The sequence below is a fragment of the Ursus americanus genome, chromosome 1 (assembly GCF_024610735.1).
Source record: "Ursus americanus isolate L20-20 chromosome 1, mUrsAme1.1.p, whole genome shotgun sequence".
Classification (NCBI taxonomy): Eukaryota; Metazoa; Chordata; class Mammalia; order Carnivora; family Ursidae; genus Ursus; species Ursus americanus.
The window spans coordinates 84,765,519-84,780,028 of NC_142127.1; the positions used below are offsets into that span (position 1 = coordinate 84,765,519).

At 33.8% G+C, this 14,510-nt stretch overlaps 1 protein-coding gene across 8 annotated transcripts in view; it reads right to left on the minus strand.

Moving 5' to 3' along the window:
- The window catches only part of IKZF2 (IKAROS family zinc finger 2), a 144,569-nt gene that overhangs the window by 99,526 nt on the left and 30,533 nt on the right, over positions 1–14,510 (minus strand). The gene's annotated exons all lie outside the window — the stretch shown is intronic.

Consider the following 14,510-nt stretch of genomic DNA (forward strand, 5'->3'; position numbering starts at 1 on the left):
CAGCCAAAACTACGGATAGATTGGCATCATGCTCAAAACTCCTGTTGGAAAATGCTATGCTCTAGCTCACAGTTTAATCGAACTGTCAGAAATTCTTTATTTCATTATAATGTTTGCACTAAGATTTAGGAGTTTTGAAACAACTTCACTTACAGTATTTAATTTTTGCCTACTTCAGATACTAAAACGCCTCTGGACAAAAAATAAATGTATAATTTGTTTGAAAACTTGTTTTTTTAGTCTATATGTATTTTTATAGCCAGAAACACAGTGATAAGAATTAAATGATTCCATTTTGCCTTTTAAGATATAAATTTACTTAAACATTCTTTATTTAAATTGTTAAAACTTCAAAATTGGCTATTTTAAAAACAAAACACAAAAAGCATTCCTATAATGACTGAAAAATAATGAATCAAATAATTAGTATTCAAATATTTTAACACGGATCCTCTAATTTTTTTTCCTGTGGTTTCTAAAAAGATAATTTACGGAAAAAGGAGATCAAACTCTTCCTTTTTAATTTAGGACATCCTTGCTTTTTCTAAACGAAAAGATGGTCTAACTACTTTTAAGAAAAAAATACTTATTTTTAGATTTTCCATTCTGACACCAAATTTCTAAAAGCCCTTTGTTACATGGAAAATATAAGAGTAAAGGGTCCCCAAATCTCACTCTCTTATATCTAGTTCATAGTACTATGGTGAAGATGCTAAATGATGCATATGTTTAAGATATAGTGAATATGTAATACTTAGATAAATATAGTAAAAAGTATCTAATTTTTAGATACTTTAGCACTGAAAGATTTTAAAAAATTTATTGTAATTTTCATTCAGAATATCGCTTTCATTTCACCGATCAAGTCATCATATGGTAAAGAACAGATATATCATGCTATTAATGGGAAACAATCATATTTGTAGAAATTAATTATGTCACATGGAGGGGGAGCAAATTAGCCTGCCCAGATTCAGAAACAACACTTAAGGTTCCCTCAGATACATAATAAAAGAGGACCATCCCAAAGCACTTGGACTGTTCATAAAGGACAATCAAAACAATGGTCCTCTGAAGACTGTAATCCCTTGCCCTTGAGAACTTTAAAGCTTAACAAGGCAGAAAAACAAAACAAAACATAAATTTCTTATTTGAATGAGATTTATTACATTTATTTCAAAAAAGTGATGATAATGATAAGGTCTCATGGTTTCAAATTTGTAGCTTTTGAAGGAGGGGAATATGAACTCCAGGCAAACTGTATGCCTCATTTTAAGTGTGGGTGCAGACATTCATTTTTCCAGTTTCCATTCAAATTTCAAATTCTAGAACTGTAGAACTGTCTCTAAGTGTTCTTTTTCCCTACATAAAGAAAAGATTTGGTCATCTGTAGTGAAAACCTGAACTTAATAGGTAAGGTAAGTGAATTGTAGTTCAAGTTTAGTTATTGCCAGAGCTTTCCTGCACCAGAGTTTTCTGTGATAATTTGCCCTGATATAAATACATGTATCTTTCTTATGAATACTCAGTGAAGGAAAAAAAGAATTAAACATACACTACACACATATATTTCTATACTCCTTGGAGAGAGATCACAAAAATCCTAGACGTTTCTTGACAGTATTTCAGAGAATTTTCAAGAATAACTGGCACATGGGATAATACATGCTGAATTGCAAGTTAAAAGACAAAGTCTCTCTATTTACTAACTGTATAGCCTTGAACAGTTCACTAACTTTTCTGTCTCAGTTCTCACACCTCTAAAATGAAGGGTATTGAAATATCTCTGAAAAGCTATGATTAAATGAAATGAAAAGAATCAGGGGCAGGATCCTAAATTAGACAAAAGGTAACATAAAGGGAACAGGGACACCAAATTGAATTGCTAAGAGGATGAAGTGAGTATAAATTGAGGAAAGATGATTGAAATGACTCAACAGGAACCCACAAGATATCCTTTCCAGTATTTAGCTCCCTAAATATTCTCCAAAGTATTCAAAATGAGTGTTAATGTATGATGTCCACTGGATTAACAACAGCTGCTGAAAAAATGAAATAATGAAGACTATATAAAATACAGATTTCACTGGAAAGTAAGGGGTTTTTTTTTTCAAATTAAGCAGAAGTATGACAGAACTTTATGCAATCCTTTTCAATTTCTCCTACATTTAAATAGCACAAAATAACCTTGCTTACATTAGCTTAATATGCTACTTTTACTCTCCCCAATGTCCTATGATCTCTAGTTGGTCTCCATAAGCAGATTTGCTTGTGTGAAAAGACACAACGATCACCCTCTAAACAACACTGAGTTGTGGCCCACAATTTCAGAGAGCTGAGCTACTGAACTGATATGACCTGAGATCTGATCCCACTGCAGTAGCCACCAGGCTATAGTGGTAGTGTTACTTTACCAAAATAAACCCCTCCCCAATACGAAAAAGTGCCAAGAGTCCTTCCAGGTGCCAACTACTATTCTTCTGGAAAGAAGATTCCACTAACAAAGTTAGTATAGTCTGAACTATTTTTTTTTTTTGAAGGAGGTACATATATTTAGATTCTACACATCCTTAATCTATTCTTAAGGTATCAGTAAAAACACATAAACATATAAAAGCAATATATACTCATTGTAGAAAATTTGCAAATCTAGAAAATATAGAATGAACAAATATCCCAATTCCAACACTCAAAGATGACCACTATTAGCATTTGATATATATTCTTCACATCTTCTCTCTTTATGACATAGATACACACACTCACACATTTACATATAGTGGGCTTTTGTTTACAAATTTGAGGTCCCAATATAAACTTGGGCAGCCTTTTTTCCGTATTTTACAAAATTTCTATGCCATAATTACCTTTATAGCACATGATTTTTAATAGCTGCATCTTATTCTATCCAGTGAAAATGCCATTTTAAAACATTCTTCCATTATTTAAAATGTTTCAAAGAATTTAAATCTAATAGTTAATTCTCCATATTAAATATTCAAGTTGAGAAGATTATTTTAAAAGTGATTTTAACAATTGATCCTATCAAAGTCTGAGTAAAGGAAAAATGCAAGTAGACACAAACTTACAGCAGTGAAAATACTGTCATCAACCCTTCCATTTTATTCAAATAAATCAAATATTATATGTAGTGGCCACTGTGCATATTGTCTTATCAACATTCACCTTGAAACTCTAGGTCTGCATATCATGATTAACATAACCACAGGAATAACAAATGCTTGTATCCAGTATCTATTATGCTAAGTGTTTCTTAAAGACATTCACTCTGATCCTGACCACAACCTTCTGAGGTAAGTACTAGTATCCTTTTTTACAAACTGAGAAACCAGCTTTCTGAAGGTTAAATAATACATACAGCTGATCCTACCAAAAATTAAGATATAGCGTTTGAATCCCATATCGAACACATGTTCAAAGTTCTCATTTATATTTATGGCCTGTATATTTATATTTGTTAACGGTATTTTAATGCTAATGAAAATAAGTCCTAAGACTACCACTATTACTATGCTGTTATAGCATGGCAATCTGACAATGTTACACTTCAGAGAGATAAGCACATAAACAAGGTAAAATACATACAAGGATTTTTAGTAATATTATAATTTTCAGAGTTGCATGTTAGACATAACAATGTCTGGTAACTTTTAAGATAAATTCCAGTCCTGATTTTTGTTCAATCTTGTTTTTTTCACTGCCACTTACACACATTTTTGGGTAATAATTGCTTGATGGTATTAAAGTGTTAAGAAACCAAGACATAAAATGCAATTAAAATTATTAAATGTCTACAAGAAATAAAACCATCAACAAATGATACGAGTGTGAGGGATTTGCATCGAAATTGTATGTGGGGAAAGCAAATCGATGGATTATGCTAGTCTTTTACAGTTCCACTTGCAAGGAACTGTGGGGTTGATATTTTTAGTCCCATCCCATACGAAAATTATGTTCTCCATGATATATAAAGTGGTATGGTTGGTTTTTTTGTGTTTATCTTTTCTTTCTTTTTTTTCTTTTTTTTGGTTGAATAGATCTATATTTTCATGGTTGAAAATTTGAAAACATCTAAATAGAGAAATGTCTTGGTTTAAAAAAAAGTATAAAGTGAAGAATCTTGCTTCCATCCCAGTTCCCTACCTCCTCAGTTCCCATCGCTCTACCAACATACCCCCCAAACAATTAACTGGCTTATTGCTTTCTTGTATATATTTTCAGATCTTAGCAATACATTTTGGAAATCTTTCAATAGTCATAAGATTCCTCATTTTTTGTACACCTGCATAATATTCCATTATGGATATACCTAACTTATTTAACCATACCTCTACTGATAGATGGTATCTGCAAAGTAATTCCCATCTTTTGCTATTAAAGACAAAGCTGCAATGAATCAATTTGTACATTTAACATTTTATAAATATATAAGATAAATTTATAGAAATCGGAATATTAAATCAAAGCGTATATGCATTTGCTCCATTTTATATCTGTAACAACTTATATTCCCAATAACAGTGGAAAGCCCTATTCCCTTGGAGCCTTGCCAACAGAGCAAGCTATTACACATTTGGATTCTTGCTAATGTACTAGATTTAAAATGTTGTCAGTGTATTTTAAGATTTCTCCTATTTTGTATCAAGTAGAAAAAGTCTTTACATGTGTAAAAGCCAATGCTATTTTTCTGTGAACTATAGGTAAGGATACTTTCACCAGATTTCCTTTAGGATGTCTTTGTCAATTATTACGAGTTGTTGCTATCAGGGAGATTAGATCTTTATTCATAATGAGTTGTAATTTCTACCTTCAGTTTGTCATTTATCTTTTGGTTTTGCTTATGATATTTTGTTGCTGTAAAGAAGTTTTAAATTTGTATAATTTCAAATGTATTCATCTTTAAACTGACTTTTGGATTTGAATTGTATTATTTTATTAAAAAGGCTTTTCTTATACTAAGGCCACAAGAAATCTATATTTTCTTCTACTACTTTTATGTTTTCATCTTTCACTTTTAAATATTTGTTCTAATTCAGTGCGTACTCTGATATTCAGCACAAGATAGGAAAGGTGTCGAGTATACTTGCCAAAGAAAATAGTATTTTCTCCCATTTTAAAATACTCTTTTGCATATTATTTAATATAAATAATATTCAATTCAATGAAATTTGCATATTAATTTTGAATTTCCCTATCACTCTATTATTTTGTTGTCATCATTTTTCAACTGATTCTCTGAAATTTATGGGTATAAAATCTTTTCATAGATAAATAGCAATTATTTTGTATGTCTTTCTAATTTTTATACTCTATTTTCTTTTATCTAACTGTACTGGCAACTTCCTTCAGCACAATATTAAATAATAGAGAATAAATTGAACCAAATTTGTTCTTGTTTTTCTGATGCTAGTAATATGCCGCATGTGTTTTCTCACCAATCGTATTAGCTTTGGAGATAAAATGAGTCGATTTTATCACATTGAAGATGTTTCCTTTTAATTCTATTGTATTGAGTGTAGACAATGGTTGTTAACTCTTTATCATATGTCTTTTCAGTGTCTATAAAGACAATATGATTTTTCTCCTAATATGATAAATTCTAGCAACTTTCCTACTACTGAACCATCCTTAGATTGCTGAGATAAACCTCACTTGTTGATAATGTATTTTTACTTTAATAGAATCTAGACTGTTAAATTATTTTTAGGAATTGCCACTTATTTGGGACTATGATTATAATTTGACCACATTAAACTACAAAAGGCCAAATCTTAAAGCAATAAAAAATAACCAACCAAAGAGATTTGGGGAGGAGAACTTGAGTTTAGGTTGTAGATTGGATATAAATTAATTGATTATATTGGGCTGTTACAATTCCATTGGTTAGAAACTGTGGGACTAACATTTTCAGTCCTATTCCACAGGAAATTTTATGTTCAGCAAAGAAGGCTTTTATTCCAACACTATGTGGGTTTTTTTTAATTTGATAATACATTAATTCGACCTAATAAAGAATTACTGAATACTTACTATTTTTCTAAGCATTGAGTGGCCCTATAGTAGTTCAGTGACTTGCAAATGGTTTTTGACCTAGATACACAATAAGAAATACATTTTTTATTACAATTCAATATACATGTATATCTATGTGTGTCTAAATATATACTCACATGTTTATGAAAAATGGTTTCATAAAACAATATTTACACTTATTACACATAAGGTACAACTAATACACACAATGTTACCTTATATTCTATCCTTTTTTAATTCCATATCCTTTTTATTAGAGTACTAGTTGAAACACACTATATTGATTTTCTAACCCATAATAAATTGCAATCTGAGTTTGGGGAAAAGTGTCATACTACCTACTAGAACTAGCTACTGGCCACCAGAACAAGGATTCTAGAGTCAAACAACTTAAGCCTGAATCACAGTTTTACCTCTTAATGACTTTTAATTGTACTTCTATGCCTCATCTACAAGACAAGGGCAACAGTGCATACCTCACAGAGGTCATATTAAATTAGTTAATACTTGTAAATGCATATTTCAATAATAAAATTCAATGGTTGGATAAAATATTTCCTTGAGCTTACACCCCCTAAAAGAAAAACAGCATCTGAGGAATATACATTCCTAAAATATAGAAACTGAGGAAAAATCAGTAAAAACACAGACTTCCTATCATCTACTACACATAATTATGAGCATTCCAATAAGATCTCAAAGTCTGATCTGGACCATGTCTTCTCTTCCAAGGCCTTGGAAATAATTAACGAATATTTGCTGAATTAAATAAGCATTATGGTCTCCATTTGATTCTCTCTTTACATACAGACACACTTAAGTCCTTTTAGGGGCTATATGAAACCAATATGCATGCTAAAAAACTATAATTTAACCAGGACATTATAAAGAAGTCACCAGACATTACGACTCTTAATTACATACTTTTTAACTAATCCACAGAAACATACAAATATCTCTGACAATTACAGTCTTAAGCTCTGAATTTTCAAATTTGTAAACTAAAGAAACACATTCAAGCTATTTTTCTTAAGATACCTATGAAAACTTTCTGGCTTATTGCCTATCCCCTACTCCTTACTGCTTCTGATTGAGTAGTGAAAGAGGTAATCGTACCTTGAACATAACTACAAGTATGTCAAAAGGAACTCAGGAACTAAGTTCCTGGAATACATGAGTTCAATGTCTCTTACCCATTACTCCTACAGAAGTTGGTACTACTAAGGAGGTGGTGTGAACAAATATTCTCCTGGGGCGTAGAGTGAGCTTGCCCTCCCCAGATTTATATGCTAATTCTTAGGGGATTCAAAATTAAATGGACATAGGCATGTGGCAAACTCTATATAAAAGGGCATAGGTATCCTATAATTATTCTCACAATAACAAAAATGAGCCTATTTTATCCACCAAGATTAACGCACACCCATGCTGGCTCTTGACACAGCTGTAGCAAGGGATAATCCAGGTGACTGATATATCATGGTACAAATCTAACTCAGTTTGAAATGGTAGACAGAGAGTACCCTAATCTTTACAGTACTTAGGTATAGAAACATCTTAAATCCATCTTAAATTGCAGGAAAGAATCCCTTTAGTCCCTCCTTAACTCTCAGAATTCTAGGGCCTCTCCAAAATGAACTTAGAACCAATGGAGAATAGATATTTTTCATCAATAATTTCACTGTTCTGTCAGCTTGCTAGAATCTATCCTCTATACATATCAAATATTAATATTTAGGCTACCTCTGGTAAATATGCTACATTAAGTTCAATCTCAAGAAATCCCCTAATTATGCAAATGTCTGTTTCTCCAAAAACCAAAGAAAGTCATGTTTGAAAGTTCATTTACTTTTTTTTTAAGATTTTATTTTTAAGTACCCTCTATACCCAATGTGGGGATCGAACTCACAACCTCGAGATCAAGAGTTGCATGCTCTACTGACTGAGACAGCCAGGCACTTGAAAGTTAATTTACTTTTGAAGTAAGAAATTTTATTTTCTCTATTCCCTCCTTCCTTCCCTTTCCTTCTCCCCCTCCTTCGTGCTCTCTTTTTCCAATTGTACCTATTGACATTTGGCACATTTTTTTTTTCTAATTGTGGTAGAGGGATAAAGAGAGGTATTTGTTTAGTTTTAACATGTTCCTAAATCTGACTAGGATTATATTCTTACATTTGGCATCTATTCATCAAGGAGGGGCAAGGTACATGAGTTTGACAGAAATAAAGGTAAATGAGTATTTTTATACTTATCACAGGGACGGCAAGTGCTAGCAGGCTGGCAGGACACCCATCTCCCACTGAAACTGTGACACCACCCTCCTCCTGAGATACCTATAGCAATCAGTCCTGCCTAATACATCTGCCTGAGCCTTGTTCACTGCCCTTAAATGACTTCCTGAATTCCTTCAATGTTGCTACCCACTCCAAAGTTTAAGTAACAGCTGGCTGAAAATTTCCAATATATTTTCAGTGTTCATATTTGTGAACTTGTGTGTATTGTAAAAACAAAGGTGGTTTTTTTTTTTTACTCTGACAAGTACTCTGATAGTTTTATTTTGATAGATTCTAAATGTAAATCATTACAGAAAAATCTAAGAGTATTTTGGTTCAGTATATTAAGTAAGAAAGACTAGTGTTTGTTGTTTTTCGTTTGTTACTATTTTTTTGCCTTTCATGTTTCACCCACTGATTTACTATTGGATGGACTTGAGAAACATAATTGTTAGTTATCATAGTAATTCAGTGTGTGATGTACAACACTGTATGAACTAAACACATTCACCAAATAAAGTTTATGGAAAAGAATGTGAAAATCAGGGAAGAGATCCCCCAAAAAGAGACAACCCCCCCAAATCCATGAAGATTTGATTCTCTGCAGTATCTAATCTAATATGACCTTGTTTAAAGCATAAACCTCTTAAGAAACAAAAGCATAAACCTACACAGGGAAAGCCTTCTAGAATTAAAGCAAATGCACATTAACTCTTAAAAGCTGCAAAAGAGGAATTTCAACCAGGTTCTAAGAAGACAAAATCACAGCTAAATTAGGTAATGCTGGGGCAAAGTAGCTGTGGAAAAGCTGGGTAATAACGTGTATAATCTCATACATTATATCATATTTCATGTTGCTATGTAGGTCTTAATCTAATTTCATTCACTCGATATTCAATAAATGTACTGAACTTTTAGTTTATGCAAAGCACAGGCCTACAAAAATAAAATTATACATTTTTATGCCTTACATATGAACAGGTCCTGATATAAGGGAGGAGGGGCGGGAGATACTGACTGGAGAGAAAATAAGATTTCTAGTCCCCTCCTGAATAAACATGCTATCCTATTAGTTAGATGAAATTCTATAGGCTTGAAACAATGGAAGAATTAAATCTCAAATGGAATATTTCCTTTTATTTCTCTTCCACCCTGGGAAAACGTCTGTTTTCATAGTGAGGTCTCTCAATATGATAGCAGACTAATCGGTACAGGTTCTTGAGATAATGGAAGCTCGCCTGGCTAAGCAGGCAGCCTGCCCATCAACTTCAGATCCACATATCTCCCAAACTACAATCAGAGACTGGTGTTCACACCCTGAAACCAATCCATCACTCTCATCTCCTGCCTTAAAAATACATTAAAGGGATAAGTGAAGGCACTGCATGACTCAAACCATGTGGATCTCAACACATATGTTCCATTAACTCTCATGGAATAGTCATAATTGGCATTAGACCAAGTTTTTCCCACCAAAACCAAAGGATAATAGAAATGCCACATGGTAAAAGTCAGTAAACCAAGAAAATCTAATTACTTACACAGAAAACTTAATACTTAGATCTTATTTTACTTTAAGGCATTTTAGAAAAGAAATAGCTATCTCAGAAACATCATTTGAGTGTACGATGGAAAAAAAGTAGCCGTGTAACATCGAATATTTTGTAGGGCAGATACACAAAAACAGGGTAAAATTCTTACACATACCAAAGCAGTGCCTGAGTCTCTTTTAATATGAAAGAATAATAGATGATACTTTATTGACTTTCTGGTTAATAACACTATTTGTAGGAAAAACAAAGTCATTTATTAACATCTTAAGTGGTAAACTCTCCCTCAGTTACAGGAACACAAAGAGATGTACCGGTAGGTTATTACCACAGAATAAAATATTCTGTGGCTGTTAAAAATCATAATGAATATATGTGCTCAGTAACATGAGAAAGTGTTCAGAATGTATACTGTTAAGGGAAAAATAATCATATCATAAAGTATTTTTATTATATGATCGCAGCCATTCCTAGGTTTATAGGAGCGTAGAAAATTACAAGGATAGATAGACTTTGAGTTGTTAAATAAATTAGATGCAAGGCACTTAGAACAATGCCTGATATAGAGTAAATGCTATATAAGCATTTCTGCTATTATTATTTTGCATAGTAATTGGTTCTGATTGTGAGATTGAGTGCTTTTCCCCTGTTTTTACTTATGCATATTTTCTTTTTCCCCTTAATTAACCTGCATTCATTCTATTTAAAAAATTTACAGTGAAGGATATGTATCATTAAAATATACTTTATTAAAATCATCATTTTTACATCCAATAATCACAATGCAGGAAAATTAACCCATATTACAAATCCTTCACATAACTGGAGTATCCAATAATTTTTACTCAATGGCATTGAAGGTAAAATTCAGTAGGAACTAACCTCAGAAATAGAGGTATCTAGAAAGGGAAAGAAACAAACATTAGAAGTCTAGTGTTCTATGCTGTGCTATTAAAGAAATTAATTTCACAAAAGCTCCTGACCCCAATAAACAAACCAACATTCAATGAGTCATCATTATTCAACAGTCTCCATAACACAGAAAGTGACAGGAGCTACTGCCATTCATCCCACAGTTCTTTAATAGCATTTCACATTTACGGGATCACTTACTAGGGGCACTAAAATCTGCTACAGCTTCATGCTTCATCTCATTTAATCTTCCCAATAGCCCTATGAGAGAGGTGTGCTTCACAGCCTTTAGAGCCGAGGGAGATGAAGCACAGAGGTTAAGTAGCTTATCCAAGGTCACATAGCCGACAAGTGGAGCCAGGATTTGAACCAAGGCCGAACCTAGGCCCTAGCTTCTAGTCAGCAGTTATTAAGCAACTACTATGTGCAAAATGTTAGGTACATCAAGTAACTGATCACTGCCCAGTTGCCAGGTTGCCAGGGTCTCTAACGATTATTCTCAGCCAGTCGTCTTCCAACTCTCAATCTGAGCCCCTGCCTTTAGCACCACACTCACTGTAACTGCATTTATCACCACTACACCAGAACTGGGACTGCCATAACTCTGTTGCTCATTCCTGACTACATAGGGAAAAATGCATTCCTCAAGTTCTGATTTGTGATCTGAAATGTATTTCCTCATAAATGATTAGTTTCCATGATACTATTAAAACTACCAATCAGATAAATGTCACGTTAACCAAGTTTTTCATTAATTATTCTGGAAATTTAACCATGATTTTACTATGGTTTCATATGAAAAAAAATACATTCTTTTATTCCATAATTTTATTTTTTAAATTATCTTACCAAAACATTGAGCTATTTTCCCTTTTAGCATCCAGTTCTACAACATGCAGAGATTCATGTAACCACCACCATAATCAGGATACAGAACAAAACTACATTCTTAATAAAAAAAGAAAAGTGGCTTATAAATGGATTTAAAGGCAATCCCTGTTATATTAAAGATTCCTTGTTCTGTGTCTTCCAACTGATCAGGTATTCCCTCCTTCCTGGGACAAATGTATTGGATACCAAAATAGAAAGGCTTGGTATAGTTATGCAAAATATATTTTTATACCTGTGCATTTTCATCTTTACAGATATTTAAAGCTGTGGTTTTATGGGAGCTTTTATCAAAACAGCTGCAATGCTTTTCCATGGCAGAGTTTGGACAACTGCAGAAAGTATTATATGAGCACAACTTTTCCACACTATACATGACTGAGCACTACTTATCCACAGACAAGGGCTGGATGGAGGTCTCTGATCTGAGATTATCAAGTGCACATTTATGCCGTATTCAAAGACATTTGTAAATGTGTTCTGTATTAATGAAATTATTAATCAGAAGTTTTTTATATTAAAACAAAACAAAAGTAAACAACATCAACTCCAACAAACTAAAAAAAAAATTAGTTTTAAATCTTATTATTAGCTCAAGCTAGTATGGCTTTACAGATATATTCACCTGAGACTTTCTCCCACCTCCAAAATTAATTGACAAAGGGTCAAAGAATGGCCAAGGAGTTACTTCCAGATCCTAAAATGCTCTAACACTTTTCAACCACAAAATTAGTCTTTACTGCTGATATTTAGTATTCATGGAAAAAAAGTCTCAACTCAGATCTGGTATTGTCTTTGAGGTGAGAAAACAGTTACACTGATGATACCAACTTTGTAGAAAACAAAAGAATAATTTTCATGGCCCCATACTTCTCCTCCATACACTCCAGTGTGACCTAGTGCCTGAAATTTCCCTTACTAGAAATTTATCACAACTTGAGAGCAAGTTTTTAGAAAAAGCTCTCTTAAAGCCTGTATGTTACTGTAAAACAATAACAATCCATTAAACAAAGTCACTTCCTAAAATCTCAGCTTGAATGAGTTTACTTGAATTGTTCTACGACAGGACAGAAAGCTGAGAAAAGAGTTCCTAGTGCCACAGACAGGTTTTGATATGGATGAAGAGGGGTTGTGGAGACACATATCAGAATCATGCAACCCTGAAAGGAAGGCAGGACAGAGAGGGACAGTGAAGCAGCAAGAACGTACCACAAGGGAAGTGGGTTTCTAAAGAGGAGTGCTAACGAAGAAGAAAGAATATCAAAAGGGGCCCAAAGACAATTCAGGTACTTCACTCCAGCTTGTCTTATCTACATAACCTTTGCTGGGGCACCAGCGGCATGCCCCTTCCTGCCTTCTCAGTACTCATCCCACCACAACCTCGTTTTTTTTTTAATGAATTAGGTCAGCTTGATAAAGGGCAAATAAGTGAGCTGAAACAAATTTCCCTAGGTTTAGCCAGAGGAAGTTTCAACAGAAGTCTAAAATCATGAGCCAGCACAAACAGGATAGATGCAAGTGTGGGAGAGAAGAAATATGAGAAGGACAAAGAAGAAAGAGTGTACATGTTACAAATGACACATACAAGGAAGTCCATTCGAATTTTGCTTAATACTCTAGCCTACCACGCAGCCCAGCTACAGATGGACCCATCTTGGCTAGCTCTAAATGACAAGAAGAAGCATGAAGCAAGACCTGAATACTGAATAGCCTTGAGTGCTGAGAGCAAGACTATCTCTAGAGCTCTGGGTTCAGAGGTCACCGTCCTATATGAATCCTTACTGCCACCTGTTCACGTATGGGCAGAGGAAAACTGGCCTTTACTGTTTGATCTTTTTTCCCCTCAGCTAAGGGAGCCACCTCCACGTGCCTGTCCTCAAAGGCAGTCCCTGTTCCACTTGATGAAAATCCACTCACTCTCCCTTGGTCATTTGTTCAAAAAACACTGGGGAAGGGTGCATCTACTCTGTGCACGTACAGGGGCAATATTACAGGTACAGAGGTAAATAAGGCACAGTCTCCGCCCTGGAAGAGCTCAGTCTGAAATGGGAGAGACAGAAGACAGCAACCACAGAATGTGGTAAATGCTATCTTGGAGATATATACATACTCAGTACTACAGGAATATGGGGAAGTAGCTAAAGTTTTAAAGAAGCAGTAACATAAGCTCTTTAAGGAATGGGAGTTTGCCTGGTGGAGAAAAGGGGACAGAAATTCAAGGAAAAGAGAAAGGTTTATGCAAAGAAAAGGTGATATGAAAGAACGTGCTATGTTCAAGACCCGGAAGGGTCTGTGGTTGAAGCATGGGGTATGTGAAAGGGAATTTCAGGAGATGAAGATAAAAAGATTGTGTTGTTTAATGAAGGAAGCAGTATAAAATACTAGAGAGAGCTTATTAGCTCTTTGTAGCTCCGCAAAGGTATGGGCAGTTGTGAAGGTTTTTAGGAAGAGGAATGATTTGTATCATACAAATAGGTGACAAGACTACAGAAAGAAGATTATTAGTTCTACAAATATAACTAGAAGACAGACAACCTCGAATTCTTCCTAAGAAATCGGTGTATCCTCTGCCTTAATTATATGGATATAATGGGGAACTGGAAACTGTTATGTTTGCCTGAATACCTCAAACTCATGTCTGAAATATTCAACTGACATTTAACTTTTTATTTATTTACGATTTCTACTAAATTTCATTCTCTTTAAAGGAAGAATGCATTTTTCTTCTGTCCTATCCACAATAGTTTCATAAATCAAGTATCCAATAAATACTAATTGATTAAGATGCATAATAACCCTACAGGATCTCTTCTGTAAATCAGCTTTATGCTTT